We start from the raw sequence: 17,185 nt of genomic DNA on the forward strand, positions 1-17,185 counted from the left end.
TCAAATCCCGGATGAGCCCTTTTGCAGATCCTTGAACAATCTCAGACAGGCAGATCTTGTCGGAATGCCGACTATCACCTCTTGGGCGCAGGACAAGGTGGCTGAATGGTTTTGGCGATAGGACTGCAAATCTATTTTGATATGCACTTGTTGGTTCAACGTCGCACAACATTTATTATTTTAGATAACCTGCAGAATGTAGGAGCAATTCTGACTTCCAAGTACAAGGATAATGATTCAAATGTAATACACTTGAAATGACATCCAGCCCCTAAAACAAATGAATTCCTCAGGCTCTGCATTGGCCGGGAATCGAACCCGGGTCAACTGCTTGGAAGGCAGCTATGCTCACCACTATACCACCAATGCTATGTGCAGCTCAGTAGCAACATTGAGACATCGACTCATAATTTGACCGTCATTTTGGTGGAAAGTGATAATTCACTTTCACGGTTTAGGTGTATGATTATGGCTTAGGTTGCGAGAGGTCCCTGGTTGAAAAATCTATCATTTTAATCACTACAGGTTACCTTCAGATTAGTCCCGTGACACTTGTTGGGAACGTAGGGCAAAACGGAGAACATTGCGACAAGTGGGGTCACATTAGTTTGTAGCCCAAGATTTGGATTCTACAAACAGAACTTGGCAACATAGACGGTTGTGACTTCAGACGAGTCTCCTGACACTTGTGGGGGATGTAGAGAAAAATTGAGAATACCACCATGTTCGTGAGGGTCTCCTCATTCCAGAGAGTGGTCATATGAATTTGTAGGTCAAACGGTTCGGAAGCTAGAGATGTTTTTGTGAGAAGACCGATTATAGGTATTGTCTCATGGTTTGACAAAACCGATCTAGGTCCACCATCTTTCACTGCAGATATGGATGGGTAACATAAGCAGTTGTGGAGGATTGAGACGGATACGCCGAGTCTTAATCTCTCTAGTTGAAAACGGATCTATTTGAATGGGTATTTTCAAAATTAATTGACTTTGATTCACGTACCTTTGCGTCATTTGACTCAAAATAAATGAGTTCCATTCTTTTGGAAGTCTTATTTTTTCATTTGTTTTAAAAAATGAATTGATCTCATTTTGCACTTTATTAATTTGTAAAAACTCGTCATCATTTTGCTGTCGCGACTGAACAAGACAGAATGTGAAAGACACAGCAGATGAACTACAGAAGATTTGAACTGAAACATGGTCAAGATTTTGGAAGACTGTTATGCTCACAAGTAAAGCACAAAACACTCACATGATGTTCAATCGTTCCAAGCACCATGGACACGTCAATCGATATCTTCACTGTCATTGCTGCAGAAAGCAAAAAAATAACTTTTTGCATAAGGCTCGTTGGTCTAGGGGTATGATTCTCGCTTAGGGTGTGAGAGGTCCTGGGTTCAAATCCCGGATGAGCCCTTTTGCAGATCCTTGAACAATCTCAGACAGGCAGATCTTGTCGGAATGCCGACTATCACCTCTTGGGCGCAGGACAAGGTGGCTGAATGGTTTTGGCGATAGGACTGCAAATCTATTTTGATATGCACTTGTTGGTTCAACGTCGCACAACATTTATTATTTTAGATAACCTGCAGAATGTAGGAGCAATTCTGACTTCCAAGTACAAGGATAATGATTCAAATGTAATACACTTGAAATGACATCCAGCCCCTAAAACAAATGAATTCCTCAGGCTCTGCATTGGCCGGGAATCGAACCCGGGTCAACTGCTTGGAAGGCAGCTATGCTCACCACTATACCACCAATGCTATGTGCAGCTCAGTAGCAACATTGAGACATCGACTCATAATTTGACCGTCATTTTGGTGGAAAGTGATAATTCACTTTCACGGTTTAGGTGTATGATTATGGCTTAGGTTGCGAGAGGTCCCTGGTTGAAAATCTATCATTTTAATCACTACAGGTTACCTTCAGATTAGTCCCGTGACACTTGTTGGGAACGTAGGGCAAAAACGGAGAACATTGCGACAAGTGGGGTCACATTAGTTTGTAGCCCAAGATTTTGGATTCTACAAACAGAACTTGGCAACATAGACGGTTGTGACTTCAGACGAGTCTCCTGACACTTGTGGGGATGTAGAGAAAAATTGAGAATACCACCATGTTCGTGAGGGTCTCCTCATTCCAGAGAGTGGTCATATGAATTTGTAGGTCAAACGGTTCGGAAGCTAGAGATGTTTTTGTGAGAAGACCGATTATAGGTATTGTCTCATGGTTTGACAAAAACCGATCTAGGTCCACCATCTTTCACTGCAGATATGGATGGGTAACATAAGCAGTTGTGGAGGATTGAGACGGATACGCCGAGTCTTAATCTCTCTAGTTGAAAACGGATCTATTTGAATGGGTATTTTCAAAATTAATTGACTTTGATTCACGTACCTTTGCGTCATTTGACTCAAAATAAATGAGTTCCATTCTTTTGGAAGTCTTATTTTTTCATTTGTTTTTAAAAAAAATGAATTGATCTCATTTTGCACTTTATTAATTTGTAAAAACTCGTCATCATTTTGCTGTCGCGACTGAACAAGACAGAATGTGAAAGACACAGCAGATGAACTACAGAAGATTTGAACTGAAACATGGTCAAGATTTTGGAAGACTGTTATGCTCACAAGTAAAGCACAAAACACTCACATGATGTTCAATCGTTCCAAGCACCATGGACACGTCAATCGATATCTTCACTGTCATTGCTGCAGAAAGCAAAAAAATAACTTTTTGCATAAGGCTCGTTGGTCTAGGGGTATGATTCTCGCTTAGGGTGTGAGAGGTCCTGGGTTCAAATCCCGGATGAGCCCTTTTGCAGATCCTTGAACAATCTCAGACAGGCAGATCTTGTCGGAATGCCGACTATCACCTCTTGGGCGCAGGACAAGGTGGCTGAATGGTTTTGGCGATAGGACTGCAAATCTATTTTGATATGCACTTGTTGGTTCAACGTCGCACAACATTTATTATTTTAGATAACCTGCAGAATGTAGGAGCAATTCTGACTTCCAAGTACAAGGATAATGATTCAAATGTAATACACTTGAAATGACATCCAGCCCCTAAAACAAATGAATTCCTCAGGCTCTGCATTGGCCGGGAATCGAACCCGGGTCAACTGCTTGGAAGGCAGCTATGCTCACCACTATACCACCAATGCTATGTGCAGCTCAGTAGCAACATTGAGACATCGACTCATAATTTGACCGTCATTTTGGTGGAAAGTGATAATTCACTTTCACGGTTTAGGTGTATGATTATGGCTTAGGTTGCGAGAGGTCCCTGGTTGAAAAATCTATCATTTTAATCACTACAGGTTACCTTCAGATTAGTCCCGTGACACTTGTTGGGAACGTAGGGCAAAACGGAGAACATTGCGACAAGTGGGGTCACATTAGTTTGTAGCCCAAGATTTTGGATTCTACAAACAGAACTTGGCAACATAGACGGTTGTGACTTCAGACGAGTCTCCTGACACTTGTGGGGGATGTAGAGAAAAATTGAGAATACCACCATGTTCGTGAGGGTCTCCTCATTCCAGAGAGTGGTCATATGAATTTGTAGGTCAAACGGTTCGGAAGCTAGAGATGTTTTTGTGAGAAGACCGATTATAGGTATTGTCTCATGGTTTGACAAAAACCGATCTAGGTCCACCATCTTTCACTGCAGATATGGATGGGTAACATAAGCAGTTGTGGAGGATTGAGACGGATACGCCGAGTCTTAATCTCTCTAGTTGAAAACGGATCTATTTGAATGGGTATTTTCAAAATTAATTGACTTTGATTCACGTACCTTTGCGTCATTTGACTCAAAATAAATGAGTTCCATTCTTTTGGAAGTCTTATTTTTTCATTTGTTTTTAAAAAAATGAATTGATCTCATTTTGCACTTTATTAATTTGTAAAAACTCGTCATCATTTTGCTGTCGCGACTGAACAAGACAGAATGTGAAAGACACAGCAGATGAACTACAGAAGATTTGAACTGAAACATGGTCAAGATTTTGGAAGACTGTTATGCTCACAAGTAAAGCACAAAACACTCACATGATGTTCAATCGTTCCAAGCACCATGGACACGTCAATCGATATCTTCACTGTCATTGCTGCAGAAAGCAAAAAAATAACTTTTTGCATAAGGCTCGTTGGTCTAGGGGTATGATTCTCGCTTAGGGTGTGAGAGGTCCTGGGTTCAAATCCCGGATGAGCCCTTTTGCAGATCCTTGAACAATCTCAGACAGGCAGATCTTGTCGGAATGCCGACTATCACCTCTTGGGCGCAGGACAAGGTGGCTGAATGGTTTTGGCGATAGGACTGCAAATCTATTTTGATATGCACTTGTTGGTTCAACGTCGCACAACATTTATTATTTTAGATAACCTGCAGAATGTAGGAGCAATTCTGACTTCCAAGTACAAGGATAATGATTCAAATGTAATACACTTGAAATGACATCCAGCCCCTAAAACAAATGAATTCCTCAGGCTCTGCATTGGCCGGGAATCGAACCCGGGTCAACTGCTTGGAAGGCAGCTATGCTCACCACTATACCACCAATGCTATGTGCAGCTCAGTAGCAACATTGAGACATCGACTCATAATTTGACCGTCATTTTGGTGGAAAGTGATAATTCACTTTCACGGTTTAGGTGTATGATTATGGCTTAGGTTGCGAGAGGTCCCTGGTTGAAAAATCTATCATTTTAATCACTACAGGTTACCTTCAGATTAGTCCCGTGACACTTGTTGGGAACGTAGGGCAAAACGGAGAACATTGCGACAAGTGGGGTCACATTAGTTTGTAGCCCAAGATTTTGGATTCTACAAACAGAACTTGGCAACATAGACGGTTGTGACTTCAGACGAGTCTCCTGACACTTGTGGGGGATGTAGAGAAAAATTGAGAATACCACCATGTTCGTGAGGGTCTCCTCATTCCAGAGAGTGGTCATATGAATTTGTAGGTCAAACGGTTCGGAAGCTAGAGATGTTTTTGTGAGAAGACCGATTATAGGTATTGTCTCATGGTTTGACAAAAACCGATCTAGGTCCACCATCTTTCACTGCAGATATGGATGGGTAACATAAGCAGTTGTGGAGGATTGAGACGGATACGCCGAGTCTTAATCTCTCTAGTTGAAAACGGATCTATTTGAATGGGTATTTTCAAAATTAATTGACTTTGATTCACGTACCTTTGCGTCATTTGACTCAAAATAAATGAGTTCCATTCTTTTGGAAGTCTTATTTTTTCATTTGTTTTTAAAAAAATGAATTGATCTCATTTTGCACTTTATTAATTTGTAAAAACTCGTCATCATTTTGCTGTCGCGACTGAACAAGACAGAATGTGAAAGACACAGCAGATGAACTACAGAAGATTTGAACTGAAACATGGTCAAGATTTTGGAAGACTGTTATGCTCACAAGTAAAGCACAAAACACTCACATGATGTTCAATCGTTCCAAGCACCATGGACACGTCAATCGATATCTTCACTGTCATTGCTGCAGAAAGCAAAAAAATAACTTTTTGCATAAGGCTCGTTGGTCTAGGGGTATGATTCTCGCTTAGGGTGTGAGAGGTCCTGGGTTCAAATCCCGGATGAGCCCTTTTGCAGATCCTTGAACAATCTCAGACAGGCAGATCTTGTCGGAATGCCGACTATCACCTCTTGGGCGCAGGACAAGGTGGCTGAATGGTTTTGGCGATAGGACTGCAAATCTATTTTGATATGCACTTGTTGGTTCAACGTCGCACAACATTTATTATTTTAGATAACCTGCAGAATGTAGGAGCAATTCTGACTTCCAAGTACAAGGATAATGATTCAAATGTAATACACTTGAAATGACATCCAGCCCCTAAAACAAATGAATTCCTCAGGCTCTGCATTGGCCGGGAATCGAACCCGGGTCAACTGCTTGGAAGGCAGCTATGCTCACCACTATACCACCAATGCTATGTGCAGCTCAGTAGCAACATTGAGACATCGACTCATAATTTGACCGTCATTTTGGTGGAAAGTGATAATTCACTTTCACGGTTTAGGTGTATGATTATGGCTTAGGTTGCGAGAGGTCCCTGGTTGAAAAATCTATCATTTTAATCACTACAGGTTACCTTCAGATTAGTCCCGTGACACTTGTTGGGAACGTAGGGCAAAACGGAGAACATTGCGACAAGTGGGGTCACATTAGTTTGTAGCCCAAGATTTTGGATTCTACAAACAGAACTTGGCAACATAGACGGTTGTGACTTCAGACGAGTCTCCTGACACTTGTGGGGGATGTAGAGAAAAATTGAGAATACCACCATGTTCGTGAGGGTCTCCTCATTCCAGAGAGTGGTCATATGAATTTGTAGGTCAAACGGTTCGGAAGCTAGAGATGTTTTTGTGAGAAGACCGATTATAGGTATTGTCTCATGGTTTGACAAAAACCGATCTAGGTCCACCATCTTTCACTGCAGATATGGATGGGTAACATAAGCAGTTGTGGAGGATTGAGACGGATACGCCGAGTCTTAATCTCTCTAGTTGAAAACGGATCTATTTGAATGGGTATTTTCAAAATTAATTGACTTTGATTCACGTACCTTTGCGTCATTTGACTCAAAATAAATGAGTTCCATTCTTTTGGAAGTCTTATTTTTTCATTTGTTTTTAAAAAAATGAATTGATCTCATTTTGCACTTTATTAATTTGTAAAAACTCGTCATCATTTTGCTGTCGCGACTGAACAAGACAGAATGTGAAAGACACAGCAGATGAACTACAGAAGATTTGAACTGAAACATGGTCAAGATTTTGGAAGACTGTTATGCTCACAAGTAAAGCACAAAACACTCACATGATGTTCAATCGTTCCAAGCACCATGGACACGTCAATCGATATCTTCACTGTCATTGCTGCAGAAAGCAAAAAAATAACTTTTTGCATAAGGCTCGTTGGTCTAGGGGTATGATTCTCGCTTAGGGTGTGAGAGGTCCTGGGTTCAAATCCCGGATGAGCCCTTTTGCAGATCCTTGAACAATCTCAGACAGGCAGATCTTGTCGGAATGCCGACTATCACCTCTTGGGCGCAGGACAAGGTGGCTGAATGGTTTTGGCGATAGGACTGCAAATCTATTTTGATATGCACTTGTTGGTTCAACGTCGCACAACATTTATTATTTTAGATAACCTGCAGAATGTAGGAGCAATTCTGACTTCCAAGTACAAGGATAATGATTCAAATGTAATACACTTGAAATGACATCCAGCCCCTAAAACAAATGAATTCCTCAGGCTCTGCATTGGCCGGGAATCGAACCCGGGTCAACTGCTTGGAAGGCAGCTATGCTCACCACTATACCACCAATGCTATGTGCAGCTCAGTAGCAACATTGAGACATCGACTCATAATTTGACCGTCATTTTGGTGGAAAGTGATAATTCACTTTCACGGTTTAGGTGTATGATTATGGCTTAGGTTGCGAGAGGTCCCTGGTTGAAAAATCTATCATTTTAATCACTACAGGTTACCTTCAGATTAGTCCCGTGACACTTGTTGGGAACGTAGGGCAAAACGGAGAACATTGCGACAAGTGGGGTCACATTAGTTTGTAGCCCAAGATTTTGGATTCTACAAACAGAACTTGGCAACATAGACGGTTGTGACTTCAGACGAGTCTCCTGACACTTGTGGGGGATGTAGAGAAAAATTGAGAATACCACCATGTTCGTGAGGGTCTCCTCATTCCAGAGAGTGGTCATATGAATTTGTAGGTCAAACGGTTCGGAAGCTAGAGATGTTTTTGTGAGAAGACCGATTATAGGTATTGTCTCATGGTTTGACAAAAACCGATCTAGGTCCACCATCTTTCACTGCAGATATGGATGGGTAACATAAGCAGTTGTGGAGGATTGAGACGGATACGCCGAGTCTTAATCTCTCTAGTTGAAAACGGATCTATTTGAATGGGTATTTTCAAAATTAATTGACTTTGATTCACGTACCTTTGCGTCATTTGACTCAAAATAAATGAGTTCCATTCTTTTGGAAGTCTTATTTTTTCATTTGTTTTTAAAAAAATGAATTGATCTCATTTTGCACTTTATTAATTTGTAAAAACTCGTCATCATTTTGCTGTCGCGACTGAACAAGACAGAATGTGAAAGACACAGCAGATGAACTACAGAAGATTTGAACTGAAACATGGTCAAGATTTTGGAAGACTGTTATGCTCACAAGTAAAGCACAAAACACTCACATGATGTTCAATCGTTCCAAGCACCATGGACACGTCAATCGATATCTTCACTGTCATTGCTGCAGAAAGCAAAAAAATAACTTTTTGCATAAGGCTCGTTGGTCTAGGGGTATGATTCTCGCTTAGGGTGTGAGAGGTCCTGGGTTCAAATCCCGGATGAGCCCTTTTGCAGATCCTTGAACAATCTCAGACAGGCAGATCTTGTCGGAATGCCGACTATCACCTCTTGGGCGCAGGACAAGGTGGCTGAATGGTTTTGGCGATAGGACTGCAAATCTATTTTGATATGCACTTGTTGGTTCAACGTCGCACAACATTTATTATTTTAGATAACCTGCAGAATGTAGGAGCAATTCTGACTTCCAAGTACAAGGATAATGATTCAAATGTAATACACTTGAAATGACATCCAGCCCCTAAAACAAATGAATTCCTCAGGCTCTGCATTGGCCGGGAATCGAACCCGGGTCAACTGCTTGGAAGGCAGCTATGCTCACCACTATACCACCAATGCTATGTGCAGCTCAGTAGCAACATTGAGACATCGACTCATAATTTGACCGTCATTTTGGTGGAAAGTGATAATTCACTTTCACGGTTTAGGTGTATGATTATGGCTTAGGTTGCGAGAGGTCCCTGGTTGAAAAATCTATCATTTTAATCACTACAGGTTACCTTCAGATTAGTCCCGTGACACTTGTTGGGAACGTAGGGCAAAACGGAGAACATTGCGACAAGTGGGGTCACATTAGTTTGTAGCCCAAGATTTTGGATTCTACAAACAGAACTTGGCAACATAGACGGTTGTGACTTCAGACGAGTCTCCTGACACTTGTGGGGGATGTAGAGAAAAATTGAGAATACCACCATGTTCGTGAGGGTCTCCTCATTCCAGAGAGTGGTCATATGAATTTGTAGGTCAAACGGTTCGGAAGCTAGAGATGTTTTTGTGAGAAGACCGATTATAGGTATTGTCTCATGGTTTGACAAAAACCGATCTAGGTCCACCATCTTTCACTGCAGATATGGATGGGTAACATAAGCAGTTGTGGAGGATTGAGACGGATACGCCGAGTCTTAATCTCTCTAGTTGAAAACGGATCTATTTGAATGGGTATTTTCAAAATTAATTGACTTTGATTCACGTACCTTTGCGTCATTTGACTCAAAATAAATGAGTTCCATTCTTTTGGAAGTCTTATTTTTTCATTTGTTTTTAAAAAAATGAATTGATCTCATTTTGCACTTTATTAATTTGTAAAAACTCGTCATCATTTTGCTGTCGCGACTGAACAAGACAGAATGTGAAAGACACAGCAGATGAACTACAGAAGATTTGAACTGAAACATGGTCAAGATTTTGGAAGACTGTTATGCTCACAAGTAAAGCACAAAACACTCACATGATGTTCAATCGTTCCAAGCACCATGGACACGTCAATCGATATCTTCACTGTCATTGCTGCAGAAAGCAAAAAAATAACTTTTTGCATAAGGCTCGTTGGTCTAGGGGTATGATTCTCGCTTAGGGTGTGAGAGGTCCTGGGTTCAAATCCCGGATGAGCCCTTTTGCAGATCCTTGAACAATCTCAGACAGGCAGATCTTGTCGGAATGCCGACTATCACCTCTTGGGCGCAGGACAAGGTGGCTGAATGGTTTTGGCGATAGGACTGCAAATCTATTTTGATATGCACTTGTTGGTTCAACGTCGCACAACATTTATTATTTTAGATAACCTGCAGAATGTAGGAGCAATTCTGACTTCCAAGTACAAGGATAATGATTCAAATGTAATACACTTGAAATGACATCCAGCCCCTAAAACAAATGAATTCCTCAGGCTCTGCATTGGCCGGGAATCGAACCCGGGTCAACTGCTTGGAAGGCAGCTATGCTCACCACTATACCACCAATGCTATGTGCAGCTCAGTAGCAACATTGAGACATCGACTCATAATTTGACCGTCATTTTGGTGGAAAGTGATAATTCACTTTCACGGTTTAGGTGTATGATTATGGCTTAGGTTGCGAGAGGTCCCTGGTTGAAAAATCTATCATTTTAATCACTACAGGTTACCTTCAGATTAGTCCCGTGACACTTGTTGGGAACGTAGGGCAAAACGGAGAACATTGCGACAAGTGGGGTCACATTAGTTTGTAGCCCAAGATTTTGGATTCTACAAACAGAACTTGGCAACATAGACGGTTGTGACTTCAGACGAGTCTCCTGACACTTGTGGGGGATGTAGAGAAAAATTGAGAATACCACCATGTTCGTGAGGGTCTCCTCATTCCAGAGAGTGGTCATATGAATTTGTAGGTCAAACGGTTCGGAAGCTAGAGATGTTTTTGTGAGAAGACCGATTATAGGTATTGTCTCATGGTTTGACAAAAACCGATCTAGGTCCACCATCTTTCACTGCAGATATGGATGGGTAACATAAGCAGTTGTGGAGGATTGAGACGGATACGCCGAGTCTTAATCTCTCTAGTTGAAAACGGATCTATTTGAATGGGTATTTTCAAAATTAATTGACTTTGATTCACGTACCTTTGCGTCATTTGACTCAAAATAAATGAGTTCCATTCTTTTGGAAGTCTTATTTTTTCATTTGTTTTTAAAAAAATGAATTGATCTCATTTTGCACTTTATTAATTTGTAAAAACTCGTCATCATTTTGCTGTCGCGACTGAACAAGACAGAATGTGAAAGACACAGCAGATGAACTACAGAAGATTTGAACTGAAACATGGTCAAGATTTTGGAAGACTGTTATGCTCACAAGTAAAGCACAAAACACTCACATGATGTTCAATCGTTCCAAGCACCATGGACACGTCAATCGATATCTTCACTGTCATTGCTGCAGAAAGCAAAAAAATAACTTTTTGCATAAGGCTCGTTGGTCTAGGGGTATGATTCTCGCTTAGGGTGTGAGAGGTCCTGGGTTCAAATCCCGGATGAGCCCTTTTGCAGATCCTTGAACAATCTCAGACAGGCAGATCTTGTCGGAATGCCGACTATCACCTCTTGGGCGCAGGACAAGGTGGCTGAATGGTTTTGGCGATAGGACTGCAAATCTATTTTGATATGCACTTGTTGGTTCAACGTCGCACAACATTTATTATTTTAGATAACCTGCAGAATGTAGGAGCAATTCTGACTTCCAAGTACAAGGATAATGATTCAAATGTAATACACTTGAAATGACATCCAGCCCCTAAAACAAATGAATTCCTCAGGCTCTGCATTGGCCGGGAATCGAACCCGGGTCAACTGCTTGGAAGGCAGCTATGCTCACCACTATACCACCAATGCTATGTGCAGCTCAGTAGCAACATTGAGACATCGACTCATAATTTGACCGTCATTTTGGTGGAAAGTGATAATTCACTTTCACGGTTTAGGTGTATGATTATGGCTTAGGTTGCGAGAGGTCCCTGGTTGAAAAATCTATCATTTTAATCACTACAGGTTACCTTCAGATTAGTCCCGTGACACTTGTTGGGAACGTAGGGCAAAACGGAGAACATTGCGACAAGTGGGGTCACATTAGTTTGTAGCCCAAGATTTTGGATTCTACAAACAGAACTTGGCAACATAGACGGTTGTGACTTCAGACGAGTCTCCTGACACTTGTGGGGGATGTAGAGAAAAATTGAGAATACCACCATGTTCGTGAGGGTCTCCTCATTCCAGAGAGTGGTCATATGAATTTGTAGGTCAAACGGTTCGGAAGCTAGAGATGTTTTTGTGAGAAGACCGATTATAGGTATTGTCTCATGGTCTCATTTGACTCAAAATAAATGAGTTCCATTCTTTTGGAAGTCTTATTTTTTCATTTGTTTTAAAAAAAATGAATTGATCTCATTTTGCACTTTATTAATTTGTAAAAACTCGTCATCATTTTGCTGTTGCGACTGAACAAGACAGAATGTGAAAGACACAGCAGATGAACTACAGAAGATTTGAACTGAAGCATGGTCAAGATTTTGGAAGACTGTTATGCTCACAAGTAAAGCACAAAACACTCACATGATGTTCAATCGTTCCAAGCACCATGGACACGTCAATCGATATCTTCACTGTCATTGCTGCAGAAAGCAAAAAAATAACTTTTTGCGTAAGGCTCGTTGGTCTAGGGGTATGATTCTCGCTTAGGGTGCGAGAGGTCCCGGGTTCAAATCCCGGATGAGCCCTTTTGCAGATCCTTGAACAATCTCAGACAGGCAGATCTTGTCGGAATGCCGACTATCACCTCTTGGGCGCAGGACAAGGTGGCTGAATGGTTTTGGCGATAGGACTGCAAATCTATTTTGATATGCACTTGTTGGTTCAACGTCGCACAACATTTATTATTTTAGATAACCTGCAGAATGTAGGAGCAATTCTGACTTCCAAGTACAAGGATAATGATTCAAATGTAATACACTTGAAATGACATCCAGCCCCTAAAACAAATGAATTCCTCAGGCTCTGCATTGGCCGGGAATCAAACCCGAGTCAACTGCTTGGAAGGAAACTATGATCACCACTATACCACCAATGCTATGTGCAGCTCAGTAGCAACATTGAGACATCGACTCATAATTTGACCGTCATTTTGGTGGAAAGTGATAATTCACTTTCACGGTTTAGGTGTATGATTATGGCTTAGGTTGCGAGAGGTCCCTGGTTGAAAAATCTATCATTTTAATCACTACAGGTTACCTTCAGATTAGTCCCGTGACACTTGTTGGGAACGTAGGGCAAAACGGAGAACATTGCGACAAGTGGGGTCACATTAGTTTGTAGCCCAAGATTTTGGATTCTACAAACAGAACTTGGCAACATAGACGGTTGTGACTTCAGACGAGTCTCCTGACACTTGTGGGGGATGTAGAGAAAAATTGAGAATACCACCATGTTCGTGAGGGTCTCCTCATTCCAGAGAGTGGTCATATGAATTTGTAGGTCAAACGGTTCGGAAGCTAGAGATGTTTTTGTGAGGACTGATTATAGGTATTGTCTCATGGTCTCATTTGACTCAAAATAAATGAGTTCCATTCTTTTGGAAGTCTTATTTTTTCATTTGTTTTTTAAAAAATGAATTGATCTCATTTTGCACTTTATTAATTTGTAAAAACTCGTCATCATTTTGCTGTCGCGACTGAAAAAGACAGAATGTGAAAGACACAGCAGATGAACTACAGAAGATTTGAACTGAAGCATGGTCAAGATTTTGGAAGACTGTTATGCTCACAAGTAAAGCACAAAACACTCACATGATGTTCAATCGTTCCAAGCACCATGGACACGTCAATCGATATCTTCACTGTCATTGCTGCAGAAAGCAAAAAAATAACTTTTTGCATAAGGCTCGTTGGTCTAGGGGTATGATTCTCGCTTAGGGTGCGAGAGGTCCCGGGTTCAAATCCCGGATGAGCCCTTTTGCAGATCCTTGAACAATCTCAGACAGGCAGATCTTGTCAGAACGCCGACTATCACCTCTTGGGCGCAGGACAAGGTGGCTGAATGGTTTTGGCGATAGGACTGCAAATCTATTTTGATAAGCACTTGTTGGTTCAACGTCGCACAACATTTATTATTTTAGATAACCTGCAGAATGTAGGAGCAATTCTGACTTCCAAGTACAAGGATAATGATTCAAATGTAATACACTTGAAATGACATCCAGCCCCTAAAACAAATGAATTCCTCAGGCTCTGCATTGGCCGGGAATCAAACCCGAGTCAACTGCTTGGAAGGCAACTATGCTCACCACTATACCACCAATGCTATGTGCAGCTCAGTAGCAACATTGAGACATCGACTCATAATTTGACCGTCATTTTGGTGGAAAGTGATAATTCACTTTCACGGTTTAGGTGTATGATTATGGCTTAGGTTGCGAGAGGTCCCTGGTTGAAAAATCTATCATTTTAATCACTACAGGTTACCTTCAGATTAGTCCCGTGACACTTGTTGGGAACGTAGGGCAAAACGGAGAACATTGCGACAAGTGGGGTCACATTAGTTTGTAGCCCAAGATTTTGGATTCTACAAACAGAACTTGGCAACATAGACGGTTGTGACTTCAGACGAGTCTCCTGACACTTGTGGGGGATGTAGAGACAAATTGAGAATACCACCATGTTCGTGAGGGTCTCCTCATTCCAGAGAGTGGTCATATGAATTTGTAGGTCAAACGGTTCGGAAGCTAGAGATGTTTTTGTGAGAAGACCGATTATAGGTATTGTCTCATGGTCTCATTTGACTCAAAATAAATGAGTTCCATTCTTTTGGAAGTCTTATTTTTTCATTTGTTTTTAAAAAAATGAATTGATCTCATTTTGCACTTTATTAATTTGTAAAAACTCGTCATCATTTTGCTGTCGCGACTGAACAAGACAGAATGTGAAAGACACAGCAGATGAACTACAGAAGATTTGAACTGAAGCATGGTCAAGATTTTGGAAGACTGTTATGCTCACAAGTAAAGCACAAAACACTCACATGATGTTCAATCGTTCCAAGCACCATGGACACGTCAATCGATATCTTCACTGTCATTGCTGCAGAAAGCAAAAAAATAACTTTTTGCGTAAGGCACGTTGGTCTAGGGGTATGATTCTCGCTTAGGGTGCGAGAGGTCCCGGGTTCAAATCCCGGATGAGCCCTTTTGCAGATCCTTGAACAATCTCAGACAGGCAGATCTTGTCGGAATGCCGACTATCACCTCTTGGGCGCAGGACAAGGTGGCTGAATGGTTTTGGCGATAGGACTGCAAATCTATTTTGATATGCACTTGTTGGTTCAACGTCGCACAACATTTATTATTTTAGATAACCTGCAGAATGTAGGAGCAATTCTGACTTCCAAGTACAAGGATAATGATTCAAATGTAATACACTTGAAATGACATCCAGCCCCTAAAACAAATGAATTCCTCAGGCTCTGCATTGGCCGGGAATCAAACCCGAGTCAACTGCTTGGAAGGCAACTATGCTCACCACTATACCACCAATGCTATGTGCAGCTCAGTAGCAACATTGAGACATCGACTCATAATTTGACCGTCATTTTGGTGGAAAGTGATAATTCACTTTCACGGTTTAGGTGTATGATTATGGCTTAGGTTGCGAGAGGTCCCTGGTTGAAAAATCTATCATTTTAATCACTACAGGTTACCTTCAGATTAGTCCCGTGACACTTGTTGGGAACGTAGGGCAAAACGGAGAACATTGCGACAAGTGGGGTCACATTAGTTTGTAGCCCAAGATTTTGGATTCTACAAACAGAACTTGGCAACATAGACGGTTGTGACTTCAGACGAGTCTCCTGACACTTGTGGGGGATGTAGAGAAAAATTGAGAATACCACCATGTTCGTGAGGGTCTCCTCATTCCAGAGAGTGGTCATATGAATTTGTAGGTCAAACGGTTCAGAAGCTAGAGATGTTTTTGTGAGAAGACCGATTATAGGTATTGTCTCATGGTTTGACAAAAACCGATCTAGGTCCACCATCTTTCACTGCAGATATGGATGGGTAACATAAGCAGTTGTGGAGGATTGAGACGGATACGCCGAGTCTTAATCTCTCTAGTTGAAAACGGATCTATTTGAATGGGTATTTTCAAAATTAATTGACTTTGATTCACGTACCTTTGCGTCATTTGACTCAAAATAAATGAGTTCCATTCTTTTGGAAGTCTTATTTTTTCATTTGTTTTTAAAAAAATGAATTGATCTCATTTTGCACTTTATTAATTTGTAAAAACTCGTCATCATTTTGCTGTCGCGACTGAAAAAGACAGAATGTGAAAGACACAGCAGATGAACTACAGAAGATTTGAACTGAAGCATGGTCAAGATTTTGGAAGACTGTTATGCTCACAAGTAAAGCACAAAACACTCACATGATGTTCAATCGTTCCAAGCACCATGGACACGTCAATCGATATCTTCACTGTCATTGCTGCAGAAAGCAAAAAAATAACTTTTTGCATAAGGCTCGTTGGTCTAGGGGTATGATTCTCGCTTAGGGTGCGAGAGGTCCCGGGTTCAAATCCCGGATGAGCCCTTTTGCAGATCCTTGAACAATCTCAGACAGGCAGATCTTGTCAGAACGCCGACTATCACCTCTTGGGCGCAGGACAAGGTGGCTGAATGGTTTTGGCGATAGGACTGCAAATCTATTTTGATAAGCACTTGTTGGTTCAACGTCGCACAACATTTATTATTTTAGATAACCTGCAGAATGTAGGAGCAATTCTGACTTCCAAGTACAAGGATAATGATTCAAATGTAATACACTTGAAATGACATCCAGCCCCTAAAACAAATGAATTCCTCAGGCTCTGCATTGGCCGGGAATCAAACCCGAGTCAACTGCTTGGAAGGAAACTATGCTCACCACTATACCACCAATGCTATGTGCAGCTCAGTAGCAACATTGAGACATCGACTCATAATTTGACCGTCATTTTGGTGGAAAGTGATAATTCACTTTCACGGTTTAGGTGTATGATTATGGCTTAGGTTGCGAGAGGTCCCTGGTTGAAAAATCTATCATTTTAATCACTACAGGTTACCTTCAGATTAGTCCCGTGACACTTGTTGGGAACGTAGGGCAAAACGGAGAACATTGCGACAAGTGGGGTCACATTAGTTTGTAGCCCAAGATTTTGGATTCTACAAACAGAACTTGGCAACATAGACGGTTGTGACTTCAGACGAGTCTCCTGACACTTGTGGGGGATGTAGAGAAAAATTGAGAATACCACCATGTTCGTGAGGGTCTCCTCATTCCAGAGAGTGGTCATATGAATTTGTAGGTCAAACGGTTCGGAAGCTAGAGATGTTTTTGTGAGAAGACCTATTATAGGTATTGTCTCATGGTCTCATTTGACTCAAAATAAATGAGTTCCATTCT

The 17,185-nt window shown here is 41.3% G+C and overlaps 12 non-coding genes across 12 annotated transcripts; 3 read left to right on the forward strand and 9 right to left on the reverse strand.

The window, feature by feature from the left end:
• Positions 1-297: 297 nt before the first annotated feature.
• trnag-ucc lies at positions 298-369 on the reverse strand. Its single transcript has one exon. It is a non-coding gene; the product is annotated as a tRNA-Gly (tRNA).
• A 1,327-nt stretch (positions 370-1,696) lies between these two features.
• trnag-ucc lies at positions 1,697-1,768 on the reverse strand. The gene has a single exon. It is a non-coding gene; the product is annotated as a tRNA-Gly (tRNA).
• A 1,331-nt stretch (positions 1,769-3,099) lies between these two features.
• Positions 3,100-3,171, reverse strand: trnag-ucc. Its single transcript has one exon. It is a non-coding gene; the product is annotated as a tRNA-Gly (tRNA).
• Positions 3,172-4,502: 1,331 nt separating this feature from the next.
• On the reverse strand, positions 4,503-4,574 carry trnag-ucc. The gene has a single exon. It is a non-coding gene; the product is annotated as a tRNA-Gly (tRNA).
• Positions 4,575-5,905: 1,331 nt separating this feature from the next.
• Positions 5,906-5,977, reverse strand: trnag-ucc. Its single transcript has one exon. It is a non-coding gene; the product is annotated as a tRNA-Gly (tRNA).
• Positions 5,978-7,308: 1,331 nt separating this feature from the next.
• On the reverse strand, positions 7,309-7,380 carry trnag-ucc. The gene has a single exon. It is a non-coding gene; the product is annotated as a tRNA-Gly (tRNA).
• A 1,331-nt stretch (positions 7,381-8,711) lies between these two features.
• On the reverse strand, positions 8,712-8,783 carry trnag-ucc. Its single transcript has one exon. It is a non-coding gene; the product is annotated as a tRNA-Gly (tRNA).
• A 1,331-nt stretch (positions 8,784-10,114) lies between these two features.
• trnag-ucc lies at positions 10,115-10,186 on the reverse strand. Its single transcript has one exon. It is a non-coding gene; the product is annotated as a tRNA-Gly (tRNA).
• Positions 10,187-11,517: 1,331 nt separating this feature from the next.
• On the reverse strand, positions 11,518-11,589 carry trnag-ucc. Its single transcript has one exon. It is a non-coding gene; the product is annotated as a tRNA-Gly (tRNA).
• Positions 11,590-12,398: 809 nt separating this feature from the next.
• Positions 12,399-12,470, forward strand: trnap-agg. The gene has a single exon. It is a non-coding gene; the product is annotated as a tRNA-Pro (tRNA).
• Positions 12,471-13,627: 1,157 nt separating this feature from the next.
• trnap-agg lies at positions 13,628-13,699 on the forward strand. The gene has a single exon. It is a non-coding gene; the product is annotated as a tRNA-Pro (tRNA).
• A 2,562-nt stretch (positions 13,700-16,261) lies between these two features.
• On the forward strand, positions 16,262-16,333 carry trnap-agg. The gene has a single exon. It is a non-coding gene; the product is annotated as a tRNA-Pro (tRNA).
• The last annotated feature ends 852 nt before the right edge of the window (positions 16,334-17,185 follow it).

Source organism: Oncorhynchus mykiss, chromosome 9 (genome assembly GCF_013265735.2).
Source record: "Oncorhynchus mykiss isolate Arlee chromosome 9, USDA_OmykA_1.1, whole genome shotgun sequence".
NCBI classification, from domain to species: domain Eukaryota; kingdom Metazoa; phylum Chordata; class Actinopteri; order Salmoniformes; family Salmonidae; genus Oncorhynchus; species Oncorhynchus mykiss.